This window comes from Leucoraja erinacea, chromosome 20 (genome assembly GCF_028641065.1).
Source record: "Leucoraja erinacea ecotype New England chromosome 20, Leri_hhj_1, whole genome shotgun sequence".
NCBI lineage: Eukaryota > Metazoa > Chordata > Chondrichthyes > Rajiformes > Rajidae > Leucoraja > Leucoraja erinaceus.
Window position 1 is genome coordinate 26,137,083 of NC_073396.1, and position 27,933 is coordinate 26,165,015.

The window sequence follows — 27,933 nt, forward strand, 5'->3', positions numbered from 1 at the left end:
ATAATCTATCCGCAGCCCTTTCACTGTTCACCCGTTCCTTATCTAATGATTTTTTTTTGCTTCCAATGTCAGTTCATTCTGAGCACCGATAATGTTTTATAGGATGAAAAAATCTCAGATTTTGATCTTAAATTTGCCTTTGCTAATTGGAATGTGTTATAATATCGTGCTTGACTAATTTTCTACAAGGTGACACCAGTCCTTCCTTTTCTTCAGTATTTGCATTGGTTTATTATTGTCACCTGTAGTCAGATACAGTAAAAAACATTTTGAATGCTACCCGGTCAAATCGTTCAGCAGTCTGATAATCATGTGAGTATAATAAAACCTTCCACAAGTACAAGTAGAACAAAGAGAAAAATACCAGAGTGCAGAATATAGTGTTATGGCTTTACAGTGTTAGATACAGAGAAAGTACAGAAAAAAAAAGTGCAAAGGCTGCAATGAGGTTGGTTGGGAGATTGGGACTACACCTTTAGTTAATGAGAGGACCATTCAGTAGTCTGATAATAGCGGGAAGAAGCTGTTCTTGAAACTGGTGGTATTTGGTTTCAAGCTCTTGCTCGATGAGAGTGGGGAGAGGAGAGGATGACTGAGTAAATGGTCCTTGATTATGTTGCCTGAAGCAGCGTGAAGTTATGAACCAAAGCAGATTAATATTTACTTATTTTAGTCCCAGTTATTCCAAACTTCCTTGGGTTTGCCAAATTGATCCAGTCCTTACTTAATAATATGATTTGTGGTATAAATGTATTCTTGTAAATGAACTTGTCCAAAGAAAATATATCATTACATTACTGAGCACCATATAACAAATATGTAATGTAAACTGGGACTTAATTTTGGGTTCATCTCTATGCTACATGTATTTTTACAAACCCGAAGACATTGATATGAATCATTGTGTTCCTATTGTGGAAATTTGGCTCCAAAGTAACAATGTGCCAACATGTGTTAAGAGTAAGGCATTGAGCTCCAGCTCAGAATGCAATGTTATTTAGACCATTTTACCATTTATTTGCAATTCATGTACAGGTTTGCTTTACATTTTCAACGAGTCCAGCATCATATGAATCCTTTGCCCAATAGCCTTCTGAACTTGGCATGGAATGTGCCACTGTTACCATGAGAAGGAGCCACTTTACCTCAAATGACATGAGTTTTATTTGGTGTACCTCCAGGAGGGACAGCATTGTTCTTTGCTTTGTAGACCATGTGCACATATTTTGCCAGTGTGTAGATCTGTTTCATCACGGCAATAAACACCATCAATCATCAGTAGAGGGTAGGCTATTTTTTTGGTTTCGAAGACCACGCTTATAGCCAGTATAAACAGCTTTGCATCACAATCTTCCAGGCTGCACCAGTCTGCCTGAGAATCCAAGATGGAGGATATAAATAGGCCATATATTAATCAATGAATATAGGATTAATGCACCAGTCAAGCATTTTGTATTTTTTCAGAGGACACTAGGTTCAATTCATTGTCCTCTCTCCTGCACTCGTTTCTTACTAAAGATTAACATTCTGCTTTGCATTCATACCAGCAGAGCAATATGCTGGGAAGTAAATATGATACATACATTTAAGATAAAATAGAATTTTTAAATGACGTGTTTTAAGCTTAGTTTTAGCATAATCTAATCCTCCTATTAGAGGCTGCTGCTGTTACCAACAGCCGCTAATAACATTAAAGTGAATTCATGTACCCTTAAATACATCTTCTTAACACACTGGTGAACGAGTAATTTAGCATTCTGCAATGCTGCAGAGTAGCAGGATATATCTGACTCAAATCTACAAAGGGCTTGAAAACAGCAGTGCACCATATAACAGCATATGTGTATCTTACACTGCTGCCTAATGCTGCTCCACCTCTGTAAAACCAAGCAAGTAATGAAAATAATAATTCAAACCATCAAAAAATGTAGTAAACTTTCCAGTTTTAAAACACTTTCACTGGCTATAAAAACATGTGGACAGGCCATAAAATAGTCACTTTGAAAACATTTTCTACATTCCTTGGTCCCTTGCCAGATATGCTTTATTGGATTATTAATGAAGTGTCACTATCTATTGTTGTAAACATCAACCTATTTGATACCCAGAATTATTCCACATTTCCCCTTTATTTCCACGTTAGCATGGATCAAAGATTTTAATTGAAATTATCTTTGCATATGCCAGATTTTTCCAGAATCTCATTAATTCTGCAAACATAAGTGATTAAATAAACACTATGTCAAAGTTGAAACTTTGCTGTACTGTTGGCAGAGAAGCCTGTGAAGTAATGAGAAGAAATCACTGCCGACGTTAGCAAGATAAAAACAGCGACATTTAAGTACTGTGAACAGAATTTGGAACTGTAATTTTCAAAGAATATATCAAAACCATTAGTGATAAATGAATTACCCTTCTGTGTTATTGCAAACAGTTTCTAAACCTGAAATTGCAAATACTTGTGAAAAAAATTAAATGTAGTCCTCCCGTAACACAATACAACATTCCAATATTTTTTAAATGTGATTTCAAAGGAGAGCAAAATATATATTTGCAAGGATTTTTGTTTAGATTACAGAAAAAAATGTTTCAGCTGGTTGGTATTTACTTTGTTGATGTATGAAAAATACTTTGATAAATTGCTAAAATAAATGTGCATAATTTACCATATACAAATCTAAAGTTCTCCGTATAGTAATCACTACTGACAGTGCACCATATACTAATCACTACCAACAGTACACCTTAAACCGATTACTATCAAGAGCATGTCTTAAATTAGTTACTTCCAAAAGTGTACCATATACATGAATTATTACTAAATGAAAATAGATTAATCAGCAATAACCAGGCACCAATATGCAGTGCCTTTGAATACCCTCAAAAATGTTACAATAAAATCAGGCCTCTAAAAACACTTTAATTTACTTTAGAGCTACAGCATGGAAACCGGCCGCTCGGCCCACAGAGTCCATGCTGACAATCTATCACCCATTCACGCTACTTCTATGTTTTCCCATTTTCTCATCCACTCCCTACACGCTGGAGACAATTTCCAGTGGCCAATTGACCTACAAACCCACATGTCTTTAGGAGGAAACCAGAGCCCCTGAAGGAAACCCATAGGGACAACGTGCAAACTCCACACAGACAGCACACGAGGCCAGGATCGAACCCGGGTATCTGGCGCAGTGAGGCAGCAGCTCTACCAAGTGAGCCACTGTGCTGCCCTATGGTAGGCCAAGCAGATTAAATAGGGTAAGAATTGCAGTAATAATCTAAAATATCAGAACCTCAAGATGTCAGAAATGTACAGCTTTGATGCAAGAATAAAACACTGCTGGGCAACATATGATGAAAAGGAAAACAGTTGGAGATCACTTTAAGGGTGGAAGGAAAAAGTGATTATATAATAAAAATAAAGAAGGTACAAGACAAAAGATGATAGTGAAAGAAATATATCAATACATAAATAAATTAAAGGTGCTGGGGAGTAATAACTTGGGGTGCACAGTGTCGCTGCAGTAGAGTTGTCACCTTACAATGCCAGAGACCCAGGTTCGCTCCTGACTATGGGTGCTGTCTGTACTGACTATGGGTGGAGTCTGTACGATCTCCCTGTGACCGTGTGGTTTTTCTCCCGGAGCTCTGGTTTCCTCCCACACTCCAAAGACATACTGGTTTGTATGTTAATTGGATTCTGTAAATTGTAAATTGCCCGTAGTGTGTAAGATATTGCAAGTGTACGGGGTGATTGCTGGTCGGCACAGACTTGGTGGGTCAAAAGGCCTGTTTCCACACTGTGTCTAAAGTCTAAATGGTTATGGCAGAATAGTAGAGGGGGCAGGACACATAGTAAGTCTAACTTCCATGAACTGGGAATTTGTTTGGAGAGTCAGTTCCCTGGCGGGCGGCGGCCAGCACTTTTAGTACTGATAGGGATGTCCATTCTAACACCAGTCTGACCTCTTCCCTGTCAATAAATCTGGCTTAAACATCCTCTACTCCTGGCACTGGCTGTCTGAACATTAATCGTAACAGTGGCTTTGGTCAAATGGAGCCACCAGGAACTGCAGGTGTTGAAATGTTGTGCAAAACACAAAGTGCTGGAGGAACTCAGTGGCCAGGCAGCATCTGTGAAGGGAATTGACTCAGGTTTAAAAGTTGAAGGCAACCTGTTTAGTTGAGTGATGCTGCTGCTTGATATAAACCAGCATTCGGTTTAAACAAAAGATAATGCTGACCTCACATCTGTTCTTCTGCCAGTTGCTTGTATATTGTGGTAAGAGGTGAAAAGTTTGAAAGTAAATTAAATCCAGCTTAATGTCTCAAACAAAATAACTTGATGTCATGAGAGCTGTTGATTTCAACAGAACACAAAGTACCATTTTTGTTTTCTAAGACATAAGCTTTAAGTTATTTCCCAAATATACTAAACTTCTGTTAAACCAAAAATTTCATCAGGTGACTTTTTTTAACCTAGCTTATATATTTTTTATATAAAGGAAAATAAAACGAGTCGTGTAAAATTCTAAGCGTCAAATCCAAACATCAATTTAGTACAGCTAGGATTTTTGTAAATTGTAATACGATGGTAGACTGTAATCTATTGAATATCCGTGACTCGGTAAGATTGTACAGATTATTGTCTGTGCACTTTTTATGTTAACTGTCCATGAAAGTGTACCTTTGAAAAACATGCCAGGACAATTTATTTAATACGCAATCATAATACAACTAGGTGCGGCACGGTGGCACAGCGGTAGAGTTGTTGCCTTACAGCGCTAGAGACCCGGGTTCGATCCTGACTACGGGCGCTTTCATGTATAGAGTTTGTACGTTCTCCCCGTGACTCCGAGATCTTCTGTTTCCTCCCACACTCCAAAGACGTTGTACATTAATTAGCTTGGTGTAAATGTAAAATTGTGCCTAATGTGTGTGCAGGATGGTGTTAATGTGCGGGGATCGCTGGTCGGTGCGGACTCGGTGGGCCGTAGGGCTTGTTTCCACACTGTATCTCTAAATTAAACTAAGCTAAAAACTAGTTAAAAAACATGACAGCAACAATCATCTACTGCAGTCATAGTTAATAGAGGCAAATACAGAAAAATATGTTAGATTAGATTAGGTTTATTATCATGTGTACTGAGGTACAAAAATTGCTTTGTTTTGCATGGTATTAAATTAAATAAGATAATACTATACATAAATACAATTAAGGCAAACTCGAGTACAATAGGTAGAGCAAAGGGGAAGATGCAGCAGAGTGCATGATATAGTTCTCAGTATTGTAATGTACCCATTCCCTAAACAAATTCCAATGTCCACGATAGAATATAGGTGAATCGGACAGTACCCAAGCTTATGGATGGACCATTCAGAATCCTGATAGCAAAGGGGAGTAAGCTGTTTCAGTTTCGGAGTGTGTGCTTTCAAGCTCCTGTACCTTTTGCCTGATGTGTGCGGGGAGAAGAAGGGATGACCGAGATATAACAAGGTTATGTTAGCTACTTTTTGAGGCAGCATAGTGTAGATGGATTCTGCAATACCAGAATGAATTTATTATTGATAAATGCTGTAACGCAGTCATGAATGTCAGATACCAGTAGATGTTTATCACCACCCTATGGTTTCTTTGACTAACATTATAAGATGAAAATTAGATTGACACAAATAAGATCATGACTATTCAAAATAGGGACTAGGATGACTAAATGTGCGAATAAGTGGGATTAAGAATTTTGGGGCGGTACAGTGGCGCAGCAGTAGGGTTGCTGCCTTATAGCACCAGAGACCGGGTTCAATCCTGACTATGGATGCTGTCTGTGCGGAGTTTGCACGTTCTCCCTGTGACCACGTGGGTTTCCTCCAGGTGCTCCGGTTTCCTCCTACGTCCCAAAGACGTGCAGGTTTGTAGGTTAGTTGGCTTCTGTGAATAGTGTGTTACGAATGAACAGAAAAGTTTGATAACATAGAACTAGTGTGAATGGATGATCAGTGGTCTGCATGGACTTAATTGGGTCAAAAGGTCTGTTACCATGCTGTATCTCTAAACTAAACTTTAACCACTCTCAGTCACTCGGTTCCTTAATGTGCCTATATTAATTGATTGCACTAGTTTTGTGCTTTCTCTCATTACAGTACAGTGGCTTTAATCACAGCATGGTCCCTGTGGTTTCGTTCTCTTTAAGCATTGTATTGATACCAAATGGTTGAGACCTTGAAACCATTCCAATAGCCCCATATCTAACTACAGTATGCATTTCAGCTTTTTTTTTAACTCAAAGCATTTGTCCTTGGCTGCACGTGTTCATTTTAATTCAGCCTTTGAAATTCTGTCCTTCTAAAGCCCATGTTCACAGAAGATGTGATTACAATGTAAGAATGTAGCATGAAACCATCAAAAACAAATATACACAACATATGCCTAACGACATTCTGATTTCATGAAGAATTCCTTTCTGGTAGTTTTGTGAGGCATATCTTCCACCTCCAGCACACATTCTCACGATCTGATAACAATAAAGTGCAAGTATTTTGAGGAGACTAGTCTCATTAGTGTAGAAACAAGGACTGCAGATGTGGGTTTACAAAAAAGGACGCAAAGTGCTGGAAATTGAAGTCAACGGATGGAGTTTCAGAGGTAGAATATAACACATTAATGCTACCACTGACTGCTGGATCCTCAGTGGGTCAGCATCTCTGGAGGACATGGATAAACAATGTAACGGCTTGGGATCCAACTGTATAGTCGAGACAAAATAACACACAAAAAAAAAGACACAGAGTGCTGGAGTAACTCAGCAGGTGAGGCAGCAATTCTGGAGAACATGGACCGGCGATGTTTCGGGTTAAGGCCCTTCTTCCTACACAAAGTGCTGGAGTAACTCAGCAGGTCAGGCAGCATCTCTGGAGAACATGGACAGGTGATGTTTTGGGTCAGGATCCTTCTTCAGACGGGACCATTCTTCATTAGTGTGAATTTGTTACCAACGAATTGGTTAATAAAAAACAATATCCCTCATCCATGCAACACGTAAATTTATTTATTAAGAACCATCTGCATAGGACAGGTTTACAGGTTATTGCTGATGCATTCGGTCAAGGCTGTCTAATTTAAAATAAAATAAAATAAATCTGCTATCTTTTCTCCAGTCGCATCGATGCCAGTTACCAAAAATGCAAACCTTAAAACTTAAGAAACAAAGTACATGGGCAGAAAAATACATAAAAAATGTAAATCTAATGTTAAGCCTAAAATCTGGGCCTCATCTTGGGGTTGCCATGGTGTCAATTTTAAGTAATTGATGGTTCTTCATACATTCTGCTTGGTTACGTGTTGGAGCTCCGTGTAATGTTTTAGTTTAGTTTAATTTAGTTTGGATATACAGCATGGAAATAGGCCCTTCGGCAAACCAGTCTGATCATCCATTCACTCTAGTTCTGTATCCCACAGTCTGATCCACTCCCTACACACTAGGAGGGGAATTTACAGAGGCCAATTAAACTACAAACCTGCACATCTTTGGTATATGGGAGGAAACCAGAGCACCTGGAGGAAACCCACGCGATCACAGGGAGAAGATGAAAATTCCACACAAGGTCAGGGTCGAACCCGGGTTTCTGAGGTTGTGAGGCAGCACCTCTACCACCTGCGCCACTGTGCTGCCTTATCACTTGTCTTAAGAATACATTCATAGTTTTTATTTCCGAAATATATTTATAAGTGTCCATGATGGTTTAGCGTAGCTTAGGCTTGAGTCACAAAGGCAACAGGATGTAGAGCTGAAGAAGGTATGTATGAAAAATAATGTAAAGTTTGCATGGCATTAGGACCAGTTAATGGACAACTGCAGGCTGTGGAGGGGAAATGGCTCCACTGGCATAAATAATGTTGTGGATGATTATTTGAATGATGGGAGGGGGTTGAGTTATATTAGAGTACATAAGGGAGACAAAAACATAGTTGATCAAATGAAGTGAAAGCAAAATAAAAGGGCAGCACAGAGGCACAGTTAGTAGAGCTGCTGCTTCACAGCGCCAGAGATCAGGGGTTGATCCTTGTCTGTGTGGAGTTTGCACGTTCTCTCTGTGTGACTCTCTGTGGGTTTCCTCTTGGTGCTCCGGTTTCCTCCCACATCCCAACAACCTGGAGCTCATTGTAGGGTTAATTGGCCTCTGTGAATTACTCCCTAGTTTGCAGGGAATGGGATAACATAGAACCGGGTGATCTATGGTCAGGGCCGAAGGGCCTGTTTCCGTGCAGTATCATTAAACCAGAACAATAAAGTAACGATGGAAGGGGCTTTATTACACGTGCATGAGGCATTAGGGATAACATCAGAGAACTAGAAACAGCAATTACTCTCTAATTACGGACGTTCAAAGTTTGACAGAAACGGTCTCGTTTGGGTCTGTTCTAAGAACCAAACATTGCTGGCTGTAAAATGTTCAGACGAGATAGGGAAAGGAAACAGGGCGTGGGATTGTAGCGCCAACCACGCAGGCAATTACAGCATTAGAAAGAATATCATCAAAGTTCCCGTTCAAACTGTCTCTCACTGGACTGGGCTGAGAAATAATGGGGACTGTGAAACAATGCTGTGCGTTGCATTCACCGTGGGCAGCCAAAGGACGTGAAAGATAGAGGGAAACGGTACCAAAAAAAAAAAATTCAAAAGAGATTTGCGGAAGTAATAGGGCTGTAAGACTGTGAAACTTGAGGTAATTTGCAGATGGCCTCGAGCTAAAGGGGAGACAAGGGGCTTGCTAATGACAGCGATGGGGGAGAGGAGAGGGCTGGTCTGGGGAGCTCACTGGGGCTGCCGCGCTCATCATGGCCCCCGAGGAGCTCCAAGCCAAATAAAGTTCTAAAACTTCTCGTCGCTTCTGGACAGGCGGTTCTTCCTGCTCCGTTGTTGTTATGTTGGATGCAGAATGTAACGGGGTTTAAAATAAAATCGGTGCACGGCTTTAGCGATATTATCTTGCTCTTAGCGAGGAAATTCATTCGAGACCCGGCCGGCCGTTGTAAGCTATAGGATCTTTGGTTGTAAGTATCACACTCGGGACAGGAGAAAGTGCAGATGTTGGAATCTTGAGTAGAACACAAAGTGCTGGAGGAACTCAGAAGCCGGGTGGGGGAGAGAGGTCAGGCAGCATCTGTGAGGGGAGGGGAAGGGGGAGGGTAGACACAAAATGCTGGAGTGATTCAGCGGGACAGACAGCATCTCTGGAGATACAGAATGGGTGACGTTTCGGGGGAGGTGGGAAATGGGCAAGCGACGTTTCGGCTCGGGACCCTTCTTCAGACCAGTCGGGTTATGTGATTCTCGAATTTCAATCGCCCATCGTTGATTGGGAAGGGTTAATAATCGAGACCCAAGTGTCCCCATATCAGTGGAGTGGTATCAAGGGAACATAGATTTCAATTAGTATTGGAAGGATGAAGGGGAATGTTGAAAAATATTGCGTTCATTTCCTAGCAACTGACATGTAATCCCATTGAAAAGGGGATGTTATCAGTTGACTTTGTAAAGGGCTGGAGACTTCAATCCTGCCAAAGACAAGAATGAAACCGCGCACAGTTAAAGGGCATTTCGTTTATTGAGATCCACTCTCACTACAGTAACGACGGATAAAGGGATCACAACCATCGCTGTAAAATATACCAGCAGTGCAAAAAAAACGATAACGCACTGTGGCGGCTGTTGTTTGCTCAAATCATTTTTTTTGGAAGTAACAGGAAATTTGTACTGAAACGGCATCTCGGGGTTGCCTGGCTACCCGGCTTCAACACAGAACTCCGAGCAGCTGCTGTTGACAATGTAGGTACAATGTGTCTCTCGATAGCTTGTGATTGTCTTTTTCCCTGTGAAAATCGTTCCAGATAAAGCGCTGGGGTGAGATGATCATTTATATTGTTCACGTGAATTGCTGTTATGAAAATGCTATTTTTTTCCCAGGGAAACATGTCAGATGGGGTGTTATTTGATGGATGTCTTCAAACTTAACAAAAGGATAAATAATGTTGTTATTTCATTCACCCCCCCCCCCCCCCCCCCCCCCCCCCCCCCCCCCGTACTGTTCAAGTCATGCATTATTCCGTAGGCAAGAAAGCGAGCTACGCTAAAGTTGGTCCCAATTTCGTTGAAATGTGGAACCGGACTTTGAAGCGACACCTTGCAATTTAATTCCCCCTCTTTCCATGTGGGCAAGCGTGTGCGACATAATCAGGAGGCACTTTCAAGATTCAGAGCCTTGCATTAAAAAAAAACGGTTAAAGCAAATCTGCGTGTTGCTGTTATAGCGCAGAAAGGTTTCCATTTTTCGGCCTGAAAAAAATATTTGGGAATATTACGTTTTCTGCAAATAATTGTAGACCTTCCTCAAATGGAATTCCACCTCTTTTCCTCCGAGGGCGTAGCCATCAGCTCGCCAAAATCTTGAAGATACGAAGCCAGGCAAATTTCCCCAGTTGCAATGAACCGTAAAGCAGGAATCCTTCAACTCGGCACGCGTCAATGTATTGCCTAGTAAATCGCGAAGCGGCACAAGGAGGCAGGCTGTCTATCCTCCAATTCCTGCGAGGTATAAACATTTAGACACTCCAATTTCATAAGACAGTGGGAACGTGCTCGACAAGAGAGGGGAAGGAAACGATGCAGCGTTCTGGGAAAGATTCAGAGGAACGGAACCAATGAGATAGTAACCCTTGCATCCCCTCTCTCTCCGTCCCTCCCCCACCCTAATCACTGTCTGTATAACCCGCTACCACCTAGCCTACACCCAACAATGGATCATTGTGGGCTCCACCTTTCCTTAATCATCGTTACCTTTTGCATATCTTTCATTCATTTGATCTATATCCCTCTATATCACCCGCTATAATCTCTCGTTTCCCTTTCCCCTGACTCTGTCTGAAGAAGTCACAACCCGAAACGTCGCCCGTTCCTCTTATCCAGAGATGCTGCCTGACCCGCTGAGTTACTCCAGCATTCTGTGTCCATCTTTAGCCCTTTCAAAGAGCGAGCACGGGTTGATAGGTTGAATGCCCTGTTTCTGTGCGCCCTCCGCCAATCCTTGATTACAAAACGCTTGGATTGCATGCAACACACATCCAAAACAATGCAGGTATAATTACACGGCTGTAATGTAATTGAGGATATTCACATGACAACAGAAACCTTGAAGGAATAAATCCCTGTGGTTTTTGCATCACTCCCTTCAAAGTGTTCTTTCTAAAAGCTGTCAGACCCTTTTTTTTTGTTTTTGTCAGTACTTTTGGTTTTATTGTTTATGGCTCTGGTTCCATGTCTGGAAACCGTGGACATGTTTCCTGTCAACAGTTAACAGGTTTTTCTTCCCAACAAAAGCTGAGAGCGTGCATAGCCCTTGTGTTGTTGCATTGAAACGGCTCTCCCATCCTCAGTAGCAATATTTAAAAAAGAAGTGGGTTGACAGATCCCGAGCTTTTGTATTCCCCCGAAGCTTTCTAAGATGCTGCTGTTTTCGTTCTCCGCGGGTTTCTGACAGCTGAGGAGCGGTGTGATTTATACGGAAGGATGTGCAAGCGTTTTTGCCAATAATGCAATAAGTATCTAGTTTGAAGAAAATAATGATAATTGCACCTTGTGGACTAAACCAGGAGTAAGTCTGAAGAAGGGTCTCGACCCGAAACGTCACCCATTCCTTCTCACCCATTCCTTCTCTCCAGAGATGCTGCCTGTCCCGCTGAGTTCTACAGCATTTTGAGTCTAAATCAGGTTTGCGAGCAGCTGATGGTCGACTACACTTAGTCTTGAACATTGAATAATAATATCTAATAGGGGGATCGAATAATCTTAAAATCATTGTATCTTCAAACCAACTTTGATGTGACCATAAAATACAATGCCTTCCATAATGTTTGGGACAAAGACCCATCATTTATTTATTTGCCTCTGTCCTCCACAATTTGACATTTGTAATAGAAAAAAAATCACGTGTGGTTGAAGTGCACATTGTCAGATTTTAATTAAGGCCATTTTTATACATTTTGGTTTCACCATGTAGAAATTACAGCAGTGTTAATACATAGTCCTCCCCATTTCAGGGCACCATAATGTTTGGGAAACGTGGCTTCACAGGTGTTTGTAATTGCTCAGGTATGTTTAAATTTCTCCTTAATGCGTGTATAAGAAAGCTCTCAGCACCTAGTCTTTCCTCCAGTATTTCCACCACCTTTGGAAACTTTTATTGCTGTTTATCAACATGAGGACCAAAGCTGTGTCAATGAAAGTCAAAGAAGCCATTATGAGACCGAGAAGCAAGAATAAAGCTGTTAGAGACATCAGCCAAACCTTAGGCTTACCAAAATCAACTGTTTGGAACATCATCAAGAAGAAAGAGAGCACTGGTGAGCTTATTAATCGCAAAGGGACTGGCAGGCCAAGGAAGATCTCCACAGCTGATGACAAAAAAATTCTCTCTATAATAAAGAAAAATCCCCAAACACCTGTCGGACAGATCGGAACCACTCTTCAGGAGTCAGGTGTGGATTTGTCAATGACCACTGTGCACAGAAGACTTCATGAACAGAAATACAGAGGCTACACTGCAAGATGCAAACCACTGGTTAGCAGCAACACTAGGAATGCCAGGTTACAGTTTGCCAAGAAGTACTTAAAAGAGCAAGCACAGTTCTGGAAAAAGGTATTGTGGACAGATGAGACGGAGATTAACTTATATCAGAGTGATGGCAAGAGCAAGTATGGAGGAGAGAAGGAACTGCCCAAAATCCAAAGAATACCACCTCATCTGTGAAACACAATGGTGGGGGTGTTATGGTCTGGGCATGTTTGGCTGCTGAAGGTACGGCTCACTTATCTCCACTGCTGATACAAATGCTGATGGTAGTAGCATAATGAATTCTGAAGTGTATAGACACATCCTATCTGCTCGAGTTCAAACCAATGCCTCAAAACTCATTGGCCGTTGCATGCAAAGTACATGCAACAAAGTACTAAACATGACCACTTTCATTTACATGATATTGCTGTGACCCAAACATTATGGTGCCCTGAAATGGGGGGGACTATGTATAAGCACTGCTGTAATTTCTACATGGTGAAACCAAATGTATAAAAATGGCCTTTATTAAAATCTGACAATGTGCACTTTAACCACGTGATTTTTTTAATTATTTTACAAATCTCAAATTGTGGAGTACAGAGGCAAATAAATAAATGATGGGTCTTTGTCCCAAACATTATGGAGGGCACTGTATTAATAGTATTAAACAGTATCTGTTATGTGATAGAGAATACCTTTTAATAACCTCTCACTACTAATGCTTTTCATATTTGGAACTTTTGAAAGCAGGTTCCCTTTATGTGATGACCGGATGAATTTATGCAAATGGGATTCAGATCAACAGAAATTTTAAATTAAAGAGTCAAGATATGTATTATTATTATCTCTAACGTAAAAATAAAAAGATTTAATGTAAGCAGGCACTAATGAACCTCATTTCTACATAAAGTTGGTGGTGTTGTCCAACCCAATAAGCAGACCCTTTCAATCATGCTCTGATGTCTTAGGTTGAGCATAAACGTTTAAAATGCTTGTGGATTTTTTTTAAATCCCCCCCCCCCCCCCCCCACGAGTTATCCCTTGGAGCTCAATTTATTATTTTAGCGATTTGGAGGGGTTGTGTTGACTCTGAAATTGATTGGGATCAGATGCAAAATATGCGATTGTAGGCTCCATGCACTCAGCACTTCACAAATGAAAGACCTGATGTCGTGTTCACACCGCACAAATAAATAGTAGGTTTGAAATGTCAGGAAGGCGTGCGCTCTCCTCCTTGAGATTCAGCAGCAGGCATAGAACAGCTGAGGCAGTTTCCAACAAGAGACATCACCCGCTGTAGCAACTTGTACGCTCTGGTTAGCTTTGTATGTGAATGGATGGCGCTGAAACCCAGCAAGGACCTTGTCCAAGATAGACACAAAATGCTGGGCCAGGCAGCATTTCTGGAGAAAAGGAATAGGTAACATTTCTGGTCGAGACCTTTCATCAGACTGTCAGGGGAGAGGGAAACTTGAAATGTGAAGAGGTACAAAGAACGAATGAACGAAAGGTAAGCAAAAGGACAAATCAAAGCCAGCAACGATAATCAAGGAAAGGTGGAGCCCACAATGGTCCATTGTTGGCTGTGGAGAAGGTGATAACGAGTGGAACTCACAAGTGAAACAAAGCAGGAGGCCAATGAAACAAGTAGGATGACTAGAGTGGGGGAGGGACAGAGAGAGAGGGAATGCAAGAGTTACTTGCATCTCAGCCGATTGAGCTGTTGACAAACACGTTGTTTTGGCCATGGATGTGATGTGTAATTTTACAAATGGACGATCATTTTTAATTGATGGCATAACTGGCAGTCAACGGGATTGGCAGGTAGAGGCAATTATGTTTTTAACTAGAAATGTACTTTTGGAGGCTTTCAGGAATCGAATGTGAAAACTGTTCAAAATGTCATATTTGTTTTTAAAAAAAAGCATCCAACTCACTTTGATCATTTCTTTTTTGATCCAAATTAATAAAATGTATTTGCCATCATAAAGCTAGCACAATATCTTCACACCCTTTTGAGTTTAGAACAATCAAACAATATTTACCTATTGTTCTATGAATCAATATTAATTCACAGGTTGTTGATTTCTCTAATTTCAGGTAACCCCTTCATTTCCATTCCCCCACCCTAGTCGTTCTACTAGTTCCACTATTCCCATCCTTGTATCCCTCTTGTTAACACATCTTCCCCAGGCACCAATGGGCCATTACGGGCTCCACCCTTCCCTTAGTCATTTGTTTGCTGACCCTGATTTGTGTCTGACCTTTTCCTACTTCCAGTCCCCCATCCCTGCCTCTACTTTCAGGCTGAATAAGGGTTCCATCCCGAAACGTCACCCGTCCTTTTTTTTCCAGAGAAGCTGCCTGGTTAGGAAGGAACTGAAGATGCTGATTTTTTTCAGGTCCTTTCAGGTTAGGCAGAGATTTATTGCACCTCCTCCAAAGTCGTTGTTCTCGGTGTGGTCTCCTATATATCGGCGAGACCAAGTGCAGACTGGGCGATCGTTTCGCTGAACACTTGCGCTCAGTCCACTGTTGGCCAAACATTTTAACTCCCCTTCCCCTGACCTTTCTGTCCTGGGCTTCCTCCACTGCCGTAGAGAGGAAACACACAAATTGGACGAACAGCACCTTGTATTTCACTTGGGCAGCTAACAACCCAGCAGTGTGAACGTTGATTTCAAGTAACCCTTGCATTCCCTCCCTCCCCCACCCTAATCGTTTTACTAGTTCCATTGTTCGCATCTTTGTATCCCTCTCCGTATCACCTCTTCCCCAGACAATAATTGGCCAATGTGGGGTCCACCTTTCCTTTGTCATCTGTTGTCGGTCCTGTTTTGTTCTGGCCTTTTCCTATCTCCAGTCCCCCCCCTCCCTTTACTTTCAGTCTGAAGAAGGGTTCCAACTCCAAAGATGCTGCCTAACCCGCTAAGTTACTCCAGCATTTTGTGTCTATCTTCGGTATAAACCTGCATCTGCAGTTCCTTCCTACACACTTAATTGATTTCCTATTTTTAAAAATGAACTTGTATCTAATTATATCAGGTCCATCGTTCTTTAGTGAAATAAGAAGAATCTGAAGTCGTCGTAGCAACTTTGTCCATTTTTTCATATAAGTTTTAAGATGGTAACCAGTCAGTGTGGAGGGATGTGAGGCATAGTTCAGGAGAGGTTAATGTGCTATTTTAAATAACTATCCATGTAGGACCAGGTGAATATAGACTCATGCTAAACCTGCAATTGTTCTACTAATTGAATGATGTGGTAATCTTAATGTATAAATTAAATCTAAATTAACATTCTGAAACAATTTGAACCACAGGGCATCAGAAATAGAATACATCATTTAAGGAAGTGGTATGATAAACGTACGGAATCAGTAGATAATTGACCTCGGAATTGCAAGCACTATAGAAATATAACTTTGCCTATCCAAATAAGATATCTTCAATTTACTACAGGTCTATGGTGCACTAACCGTGAAATTAGCATCATAGGTCTCCGGTATAGTGTTATAGAGTCATACAGTGTGGAAACAGGTCCTTCCGCCCAACCTACCCACACAGACCATCTACACTAGTCCCACCACTTGCCTATGCTTGGCCCATATCCCGCAAACCCTATCCTATTCATGTGCCTGTCCAAATGTCTCTAAAATGTCATGATAGTACCTACCTCAACTACCTCCTCCGGCAGCTCATTCCACACACCCACCACCCTTTGTGTATAAAAGTCACCTCTCAGTTGTTTATTAAATCTCTTCCTCCTCACCTTAAACCTGTGTCATCTGGTTCTCGATTCCCCTACTGTGGGCAAACGACTCTGTGCATTTACCCAACCTATTCCTCTGATGATTTTGTATACCTCTATAAGATCACCCCTTATCCTCCTGCGCTGACTAAAATCTTAAAATAACAATTAGACATAACAACATTGATAGATCTCGGGACCACCAATGAAAGCATTGTGGAAGCACCCATTCTGGAATCATTATTTAATTGGCATTTATGTCTGGCCTTCTCAGTTGAATCTTCTGAGACTTTGAAAATAGACATTTAATTTTCCTGTCACTGGCAGTAGGTTAGAAAAATTAAGGTATTTGATCTCAGTTTATAGAAGATTTCATGTGGCTCTTTTGGGATATTAGAAGTTGTTTGTTCATGAGTCATGGTTCAAGCTTCTAGATGGATTACCCGACAGATTATAAAGGATGATTATATTGAGTTTGGTAGAATAAAATTATAAATATATTTTCAGCAATTGCCTCATAAAACATAACATTTGCGAATAAAGGAGATAACTTATTTTAATCAAGATCTAATCATTTTTAAATTACTCAATTTGGTTTACAAGCTACATTAAATATATACATTTTAGATAACTTGCAGCTTTTATGGTGGACAGCTCTTCATTAAAATTCGATATTCTTGGAGCTGCTTCCTAGCTCAATCAAATATTTGCCCACAATAGTTATAAAAAGTTGTTAGTGGAAATAATATACATTTTAGCTGGCCACATCCATTTATAAATGTGTTATTATCATCGACTTGTTTAGATAGCAATGTTAAAAACTTACTTAGGAAATTATTGATTCCTTGGCTTGGCATGTTTTTCATCTTATGTATTGTCATAGAGTCATAGAAACATTCAGCACTGAAACAGGCACATGCCAAACAAATTGACCCATCTAAGGTAGTTCCATTGGCCCACATTTGGTCCATATGCCTTTAAACCTTTCCTATCCATGTACCTGTCCAAGCATCTTTTAAATGTTGTTATAGTACTTGCTGTTTGTCCCTTAACTAATTAAGTTGTTCGGCCTGTTTTTTTATTATCCTCTGGCAAACAATTAGCCTTGAAGTGAACAACAGAAGGAAACTATTTAACACCTTCCTTATCTGCATCAGGCTTGGAATGAGAACTATCTACATAAAGAGAACAATTCAATTATGGTGTCAGTGAAGGAACAAAGATAAATGAAAAAGAAAACAAACACAAAGCTGGTTAGGTAGCATCTCTGGAAAGCGAAGTTTGGGTTGGGACCCTTCTTCAAATGAATTGTTGTAGGGAGGGAGAAAGCTGGAAACTGAGGCAGGGCAAAGTCTGGCAAGTGACAGTTGGATAGACACAAAAAGCTGAAGTAACTCAGCAGCTCAGCCTGCATCTCTGGAGAAAAGGAATGGGTGATGTTTCGGGTCGGGACAGGTGGATACAGGTGAGTGGCGCTTTCAATGGCAGATGGGTGAACAAAGGCCAGAAATGAAAATGACAAAAGGCTGTAAAAATAAAAAGGAAAGGAGTTAAATGTGTAGCCAAAGGAAGGAATATAGGTGGAAGGGGAAAGAGGGGGGGGAAGGAAAACAAATTCCCTCAACTATTGACCTTGTTGCACAGTAGGATTGAACAGAACATAACAAATATGCTAAGGTGGAAATAAATTAAGTGGCTAAAAATAGTACATTCATGTATGGATTGGTTGTGATCTTCCACAATTAATTGGATTCAAGAATGGTTCTCAAAGTTTAGCAGGAAGTGAATACAATCCCACTATTTAATAAAGAAGGGAAGGAGAAAACCAAAGAGAAGACCAGTTAGTCTGACATCAGTAGTTGGGAAAAAAAATTGGAACAGCATAATTAGAACATAATAACAGGATGCGGCAGATCAACTTGGATTTACAAAGGGAAAATTGAGTTTCACAAACCTGTTGAGAATTTTTTTTGAGGTTGCAACCCTCAGAATAGATGATAGGAAATCAATGGAAACCAGATATTCAGTAAGCTTTTGATAAGATGCCAGACAAGAGGCTATTAACTATCTGCATTGGGGCAATATATTGACATAGATTGAGGATTGGTTAAAAGATACAAAACAGAGAGTGGGAACAAACATTTCATTTTTGGTTAGGGAGATTGTCACTAATTAGGTGCCACATTGGTGAGATTGGTACTGCGCCCCCAGTTATTCACAATATTTATCGATGTTTGCATAAAAGAACCAAATATTGTTTACTGATGATACAAAACTGGGTGAGCAAGATGCAGAGAATCTTCAAAGGAAAAAAGGGCAATTTAACTGGGTGAGGACATGGCAAATAGTGCATAGGTATCACGTGGGGAAATACTAAGCAGAAACCGTAGCATTGTGGAGTATTTGTTAAAATGTGAGAGACTGAAAAGGGTTGGTATTCAGAGGGATCTGGGCATCTTCTTATATTAATACCTGAAAATTCAAATACAGCTGTAGCAAGTGGTTAGGAAGGTAAGTGGTACATAGGTCTTCAATACAATATTTACATAAGAGTAAAGATTGAAATTTATATAAAGCTCCAGTGTATATGAATAACTGAAAGTTAAAATGCAGTATTAATGAGTGGTTATGGCGGCAAATGGTACCTAGGCCATTAAAGTAGTATTTATACAAAATAATAAATATTGCAATTATATAACTCATCCGTGAGTGCAATTTCAATGTTGTGTACACGTTTGGCATCGCTGCCCACGAAAGGTTATACTTGTAATGGTGGAAATAGGTCAAATGTTCGCCAGATCCCCAGGATGGGAGGATTGTCCTGGACAGCGAGATTCATACTGGGCATATTAGAGTTCAGACGACTGAGAGGTGATCTCATTGAAATGCAGAAATGTTTTATTGCATTTGTCAAGGAAGGCCTTTAACCGAGGACAGTAAATCCACGGAGTTCACTATCCATGAAAGTTGTGGAGGCTCATTGTTGAGTTCAGTTCAGAGATTGGAGACACAATGATGTGCAGCTGCTAAAATCTGGCATAGAACACAAAGTGCTGTAATAACTCAGCGGTTGTAGGCAACAGCAACATGTCTGGAGGACTTGGATGGGGACATTTTGGGTCCAGGCCCTTCTTCAGACTGGGTCTAGACCCTTTATCAGTCAGAGATTGATAGACTTTTGGAAATTAGGAATTCAAAAGATATGTATAAATGATGCTGAGGTACAATATTAGCCATAATCTTCATTGAATGGTGGCACAAAAGGGATGTCTGACTGTTCTACTCCTGCTTCTAATTCTCATGTTCTTATTAATAATACCGTCATAAGAATTTTTGCAGCCCACCTGAAGTAAATTGGTCTCTAGTTCTCACAGAAGAGCAGGCAGAAACATTTATTTCATGCCAGTAACTATTCAGATTTACACATAGGCATCCCATCTTTCACAACCAATTTCAGAATTTCTCCCCAATTCCTTATATTTAAATATTTGCCCATTAGAAATCTAGTTATCACCTATCATGTGCATTCTGCATGTCCACCGCATATTCATCCTTATTTGTTATCAATGCACAATACAATAGCAAACCCTCCTATCTAACCCTTGCCACTCCTCCATGGCTCAACCTGGAGTGACATAGAGTCTGTCAAAGTGGTAATGAAATGGTTATGGTCATACAGCACAGAGACAGCAGGCCCTTTGGCCCAGCTTGGCCATGCCGACCAAGGTGCCCCATCTACACTAGTCTCACTTGCCTGCGATCGTTCCATATCCTTTTAAAGCTTTTGTAACAATGGACTTGTCTAAATTTATTTTAAATGTTGTTAAAGTTTCTTGCTCAACTACCTTCTTTCGCAGCTCATTCTATATACCCGGCACCCTCTGTGTGGAAAAAGTTGCCCCCTCAGATTCCTCTTTGGTGCAAGAGATCCTCAAAACACTGAACAGTTGTGTTGATTGATTGGTGGAAAGATATAGCATGGAAACAGGCCTATTCGGCCCAACAAGTCCACACCATTCATTGATCACTCGTTCACACGAGTTCTACGTTACACACGTGGGGCAATTTACAGAGACCCATTAACCTACACCAACGTCCAAGGTGCCCCATCTACACTAGTCTCACCTGCCATATCCTTCATTCCATCCATATCCTTTTAAAGATTTCGTAACAATGTACTTGTCTCATTTTATTTTAAATGTGGTTAACGTTTCTTGCATGTTTTTTTGGATGTGGGAGGAAACCAAAGCTCCTGGAAGAAGCCCATTCGCTCACAACGGCAATGTGCAAACTCCATACAGACAGCACCCAAGGTTAGGGATTTACTCAGTTCCCTGGCACCGTGAGACTGCTGCTCTACCAGCTGTACCAGTGTGTGGTTTTCCTCAGTTTGGTCACAGCTGCTTACCAAGTACAACTTTGATTATAACTTCCAGTATAGTGAATAGCTTTACATAACAAAGCCAAACTGGAAGGGTTTGAGGAGAAGCAATATTGTTTGCAAATGTTATGTCATCAGATATCACATGGCGAGGTGTTAGAAGTCCAAACAGTTGGACATTTTATGATAAAATCTCCAGCAATGCCTAGAACTAGAAAAACCCTCCCTTCACCAGGCAGAGATCAAAACAGGAAAAATCAATGGCTTTGCCCTCCTGGGAGAAATCAGGCCACCTTTAACACCTCTGTAGCTGAATGGATACAGTAGTCAAGCACAAACTGATAATGAAACTCGGACTTCAGATGATTGTACATTTTCTAACGGATAAGAAAGTCCATATTTGTTTCATCAAGCAGCAGTATCCTAAACATTTTATTTGTTCTTTTTTTTTAATTAAACAGATTTTTTCTGCCTCTACTCTACCTGTAAATTCATTCCATGGATTTAATATATGTCCCAAAATATATATTTTATTCACCTGAGCACCTCCATGTTCTTCTATCTCTTTAATTTAGGTTTAAATATATTTTTGGATTTATATTTTCCATAATGTTCACATAAATCATTCACCAATTAATTAGTCTGGCAGTGATGGCAAATTGTTAGATTATGTCAAGTGATTGTGAAATATTTAATATATTGTAGAAATGGCATTAATTAGACAGAAAAATTTGTGTTTTCAAAGAGCCTCCAAAACTATTAGTTCACATTTTCAAAACTTAAATGGATTATAAAGCATCACTGCATATAAGTGTCGGTATGGCAACTGCTCTGTCCAAAACTGCAAGAAACCACAGAGAGTCATGGACACAGCCCAGTCCATCCCACAAATGAACCTCCCCTCCCATTGATTTCTCATACTGCCAAGGAAAACCAGCCAAAATTATCACTCACACCCCGGTCGTTCTCTCTCCTCCCCTCTCCTGTCAGGCAAAAAATACAAAAGCTTGAAAGCATGTACCACCAGATTCGAGAACAGCTTCTTCCCCTCAGTTATCAGACTCTTCAACAGACCTCGCATATGCTAAGCATGTGTACTTGATCATTCAATGAATATTATTGCATCTCTTGCACTTTTTCCCTGCACTTTCTCTGTAGCTGTAACACTATTGCAGAAGGGTTGGGCGGGGGAGCAACACAGTGGTGCACTGGTAGAGCTACTACCTTACAGTGCAATCCCGACTTCGGGGGCTGTATGTGCGGAGTTTATATGTTCTCCCTGTGACCTGCATGGGTTTTCTCCGGTTACTTCCACTTCCTCCCACAATCCAAAGACGTACAGATTTGTAGGTTAATTGACTACAGTAAATTGTAAATTGTCCCTAGTGCGTTGGATAGTGCTAGTGTACAGGTTGGCACGGTCTCCATGGGGCAAAGGACCTATTTCCACGCTTTATCTCTAAAGTCTAAAAGTCTAAAGTCTACCTGCTGTACTAATATATGGCATGATATGCTTGGATAGTATATAAATAAAGTTTTACACTGTATCTCATTACATGTGACAATAATAAATCAATGCCAATATCAATGAGGCCAAAGTTAATGCCTTGCCTGCGTCAGAAGGATTAAAGTCCTACAGGCAGATTTGGACTGATGGAGTTGCTTTTCAACTGAAATTTTAAAATTAGGCCCCATCCATTCTTTCAGATAGAAGTAAAATAACTCATGACATTATATTCAAGAATTTCAGTTCTATCCCTCCAGCCCTAGCCAATATATGTTCCATAACAAACCTCACAAAAAACGTTTATATCACACTGTTGCTTGCTGGAATTTGCTGCATACAGGTTACCTGTCTGTTCCAAAATAGGGCTGTTTCTCCATCTTGAAAGGGTTGCAGAACTAAAAGGACGTACCTTTAGAAAGTAGATGAGGAGGATTTTCTTTGGTCAGAGGGTGTTGAATCTGTGGAATTAATTGGCACAGATGGCGGTGGAGGCCGAGACATTGTGTATTTTTGCAGAAATTGAGATACTTGATTGGTAAGGGTATCAAGGGTTGCGGGAAGAAGGTAGGAGAATGGGGTTGAGAGGGATAGATCAGCCATGATCGAATGGTGGAGTAGACTTGATCGGCCGAATGGCCTAATGTTGCTCCTATGACATGAACTCCCTTTCTCCATCACAGCAAAGATGCTGAAATTGTGAACCTTTTGCCTACTCGGTCCCCTTCCCACCCCATTGTCACCCCTCTTCTAAAATAGTTTGGAGACATCATCAACTAATATTCTCTCTCTCGCTCCCTGAGTGAACAGTTCACTTTCTACCCCAAAATATTTTAAGAGAAATTTGGAACTCTTCCTCCTCTAACTCACTCTCCCTAAAAGGCTAATAAAAATGCAACTCTTTTACATGAATAATGTTGGGACACCAATGGAGTACTGTGTTTAGTACTGCTCTCCTTATTTAAGAACGTGAGTGTACTAGCAAATTGAGAGACGGTTTAACAGAGTAATGCCTTCAATTGGTGGAAAGGATGGATAGCCTAAGCTTATATCTGTTGTAGTTTGGTAAAATGAGGGGTGACTTGATTGAAACATTTAAAATCCCTGATGGCTCACCACAGGGTGGATGTGGAGGTTTCTTGCTGGAGGACAATGTAGAACATGTTTAAAATTGTGGAGTCACCCATTCAGGGAAAAATAATTTTCTCCACATGGTTGCAAGCATTTCCCAATATTCTTCCTTACATGGCTGTGGAAATGAGACCATGGAAAACTTTTAAAGGAGAGCTAAATAGATACTTGCTAGGGGAGGGGGTAAAGGGTAACTAGGGGAAGGCCATAATGAAGAACTGCAGTTACAATTTGATCCGATTTGATCTTAAGAGTCCTATAGCATGGAAACAGACCCTTTGGCCCAACTTGCCCATGCTGACCAGGATGCCCCATCTACACTAGCTTGCACTAGTCCTACCTGCTTGCATTAGGCCCATATTCCTCTAAACCTTTCCTAATCATGTACCTGTCCAAATGCCTTTTAAATCTTTAAATCTTATTCAATAGCTGGTTCAGCCAGCATCTCTGGAGAACACTGATAGGTGACATTTTGGATCGGAACTCTTTTTCAAACTGTTTATTGCCCTGTCAGATAGAAGACCTGGCCTATTCTGATAGAGACAAACAATTTACCTGAATTTGTACAATTCATTATTATATCTGGTAGGACTCGACATAACCAGGGAGGTTGTGAGGTGATGTTCATCAAACTTGGACCTCCTCATGCAAGGGGCCACTAACAGCTAGGTAGGTGTGGGAGTGGTTGGTGGACATGGAAGAGAGTGGACAGCAAGCAAAATGCTCGCTTGGAAATGCTGAAAGGGGTGAGGTTATTGGCGATTGAATCCTACGAAATTGAAAAAAATAATCAATTGAATGCATACTCGTGGCGAAGAGGGGAGCTCTATCCTTGCCCTGTCCATGAGAGAAGGGGCGATAGCCGAAATATGGGAAATAAATAAGATGCAGACAAGGGCACTGTTAACGATGGTGGAGGGAAACCCATGATTCAGAAAGAGGATAATGGAAAATCTCATCATCAGAGCAAATGTGATGGAACAGAGACTCATAGGTTTATGTCATAGGAGCAGACGTAGGCCATTCAGCCTGTCGAGTCTACTCCGCCATTCAATCATGGTTGATCTACCTTTCCCTCTCAACCCCATTATCTGGCCTTCTCACAACCCTTGACACCCATTTTAATCAAGAATCTGTCAATCTCCACCTTAAAAATACCCAAGGATTTGGCCTCCACAACTGTCTGTGGTAATGAATTCCAGATTCACCACCCTCAGACTAAAGAAATTTCTCCTCATCTCTCTAAAGGTGCGTCCTTTCATTCTGAAGCTATGCCCTCTGGTCCTAGACTCTCCCACTAGTGGAAACATCCTCTCCGCATCCACTCAATCCAGGTCTTTTACTATTCTGTAAGTTTCAATGAGGTCCTACCTCATCCTTATGACCTCCAGTGAGTGAAGGCCCTATGCTGTCAAATGCTTATCATGAGTTAATCCAATTATCCCGGGTGATTCAGAGTAGAATCCATGCAGGAATCAGGGTGGCACAAACAGTAGATGACATAGTTGTGGGGATACAAGTCACTGCAGATGCTGGAATCTTTCATAAATACAAAGAGCTGAAGGAACTCAGCTGATCAGGCAGCATTTATGGAGAGAAATGACAGACACCATTTTAGGTCAGGACGCTTCTTGAGATAGCCGTGAGAGTCTGCAGGTTTGTAGTGAATCTTAGTTGCTAGCTTATCCCCCAAGATGGAGATAGAGATTCAGGAAAGAGAAGGAAAAGGCAGAGAACGACCATGAGAAGGTCAGAGCTGGGTGGAAATTTGTAGCAAAATAATGAAATTTTGAATTCTGCAAGAGTACAGGATATACTGAAAAATTAGTTGAGATAGGGTGCTCAAGAACCAAAACAAAAGCCATTCCATGTAATCCACAAAGAGGAAGGGTTATATGGGCCTACACAAGCTTCCATAGAGACACCTTTGATTGGTGAAGTCACTGGAATTTAGAAGGATGAGGGGGAAATCTTATAGAAACGTATAAAATTATGAAAGGACTGGACAAGCTAGATGCAGGAAAAATGTTCCCAATGTTGGGCGAGTCCAGAACCAGGGGCCACAGTCTTAGAATAAAGGGGAGGTCATTTAAAACTGAGGTGAGAAAAAACTTTTTCACGCAGAGAGTTGTGAATTTATGGAATTCCCTGCCACAGAGGGCAGTGGAGGCCAAGTCACTGGATGGATTTAAGCGAGAGTTAGATAGAGCACTAGGGGCTAGTGGAGTCAAGAGATATGGGGAGAAGGCAGGCACGGGTTATTAATAGGGGACGATCAGCCATGATCACAATGAATGATTTCTTCCTGCACCTATTTTCTATGTTTCTATGTCTATGTTTCTAAGTGAAAGTGGGAGGAGTTGAAGAAGTTATTCAAAGCATGATCAGGCAAATAATTGCATTGGTGGGGAACTGATGAGGTTTCTGTACACAGAAGAGGCGGACGGTGTGAGAAGGAGGACTATTGGAACTGGATGTCCATGATTAAGGTAGGCCAGAAGATGGGTTCCGTCTCAAAATAGTGTGCCCATTCCATCGAGATTACTGCTCAGTTGATTACACCAACACTGAATTACTCCAGTACTTTGCGTTTCATTCACAATTCCAATATTTAAATTTCCTTGTGTCTCCATAGAGATAGGCCATTTGGGACCAAGAAATTGGAAGCTGCCTGTGGCAGAAGGTATTAGATGTTTACAGATGTAAGTGGGACAGTGCTGAAGAAGAAGGCAAGAGGAAATAAGTTCAGTGGAGCGGGAGTGGAAACAATGGGTCTGCTTGTGGACCTTGGACAGGAGGTGTAAGCATGCTGTGTAGAGTAATCAAAGTCAAGAGTTGAGGACAGATCTCCAGATTGGGGAAAATGACTGCAGAGCTGAAAGAGTTTTAAGGGTAGCATAAGCTAGGGTGGTGTCCGATTCACCTCTATCCACATTGCCTGACATTGGACTTTGTTGCCGAGAACTATATTTTGCATTCTATCTTTTCTTTCGCTCTACTTGTGTTTGGCATGATTGTATCGCTGAATGGTATTATCTCATTTAATTGGCTAGCACGTAAAACAACGTTTTTCTCTGCACCTCGGTACACGTGATAATAATTAACCGAAACGGGGAGGAGAACTATTTCCTTTAGGGTTACACAGAAAAAGCTGGAGAAACTCAGCGGGTGCAGCAGCATCTATGGAGCGAAGGAAATAGGCAACGTTTCGGGCCGAAACCCTTCTTCAGACTGATCAGGGTGGGGGTGGGTGTGGGGACAAGAAAGGGAAAAGGAGGAGTAGCCGGAAGGCTGGAGGGTGGGAGGAGACAGCAGGGGAGCTGAGGAAGGCTACTCACCCTTTCTTGTCCCCACCCACCCCCACCCCCTGATCAGTCTAAGAAGGGTTTCGGCCCGAAACGTTGCCTATTTTTCGCTCCATAATGCTGCTGCACCCGCTGAGTTTCTCCAGCTTTTCTGTATAACCTTCGATTCTCCAGCATCTGCAGTTCCCTCTTTAACACTATTTCCTTTATATTGTTAGAAAGGAATGTGCGTCGGTGGATGGGCCTGGGCCGTTCTCATATATACATTATCACATTATATATATTATCTCTATTATTCTTTCATGTAGTTTATAATTACCTAGAGTCAAACGTTCAACCTGTGCGGTGGGTATGTATGCTCTTGGGGGAAGGGGGAGGGAGTGAGCCGGCTAAATCCAACATAATCACTACCTGGGCTCCAAGATCAACTATGCCAACTCTCCTCCAGACGCCGCCGTTCCAATGCGCTTGCGCCCAATTCGCAATGCTCGCTGGAAGCTTTCGTCCCCCCTGTTCCTCCGCCCCCTCCCTGCGTCGTGAACAACATTCACCGGGAACTACATCTCCCAGCATGCCCCTCCGCCACCTCCCTGCGCCGTGAACAACATTCACCGGGAACTACATCTCCCAGCATGCCCCTCCGCCACCTCCCTGCGTCGTGAACAACATTCACCGGGAACTACATCTCCCAGCATGCCCCTCCACCCCGACCGGCCAATCAGCAACCTGGGAACCGCAGGGCGTCGATGAGGTAATGGGTCGCCGAGCGCTTTCAGTGAGAGAATGCTTTGATGAGGTCCGACCTGATGAACAGATGGAATTTTATTCGGGGAGGAGGGAGAGTGGATAGAGGAGGGAAACTTCTCTTCCGCTTCACCCCTTTTCCGGCTGTTGCTGGAATATAGGCGCCTGTGTGAGAGATATATATATATTTGTTTTTTTCCTGGAGCATGGGGGGAAGCAGAGAGAGGAGGGAAAGGGAAGTAGTGAGTGAGGTGTGCGGTGAGCTGCCAGGACCTGGTGCTGCTGGCGGCGGCGGCGGCGCGCTTTGATGTCGGCTCGCGGTGCAGGGGCTTCGAGTTAAATCGTTGGAGGCGGTTAGTCGCGAGCGGGCGGGCGGGAGGGCGGGCGGCGGCAGCAACGGCAACGGGAGGCAGAGGCGTCGACATTTTTCCTCAGCTCCAGGCAAAGGGAAAAAAAGCTCTCAACCCCCACCCACCCCCCCATCAAAAAAAACCCTCTCTTCTTCA

At 41.6% G+C, this 27,933-nt stretch overlaps 1 long non-coding RNA gene across 1 annotated transcript; it reads right to left on the minus strand.

Annotated features, from left to right (window-relative positions):
- Positions 1–993: 993 nt before the first annotated feature.
- LOC129706995 (uncharacterized) lies at positions 994–27,215 on the minus strand. Its single transcript, XR_008725126.1, has 3 exons — positions 27,095–27,215; positions 22,660–22,708; positions 994–1,372 (listed from the first exon to the last, which is right to left on the minus strand). It is a non-coding gene; the product is annotated as an uncharacterized LOC129706995 (long non-coding RNA).
- Positions 27,216–27,933: the final 718 nt, after the last annotated feature.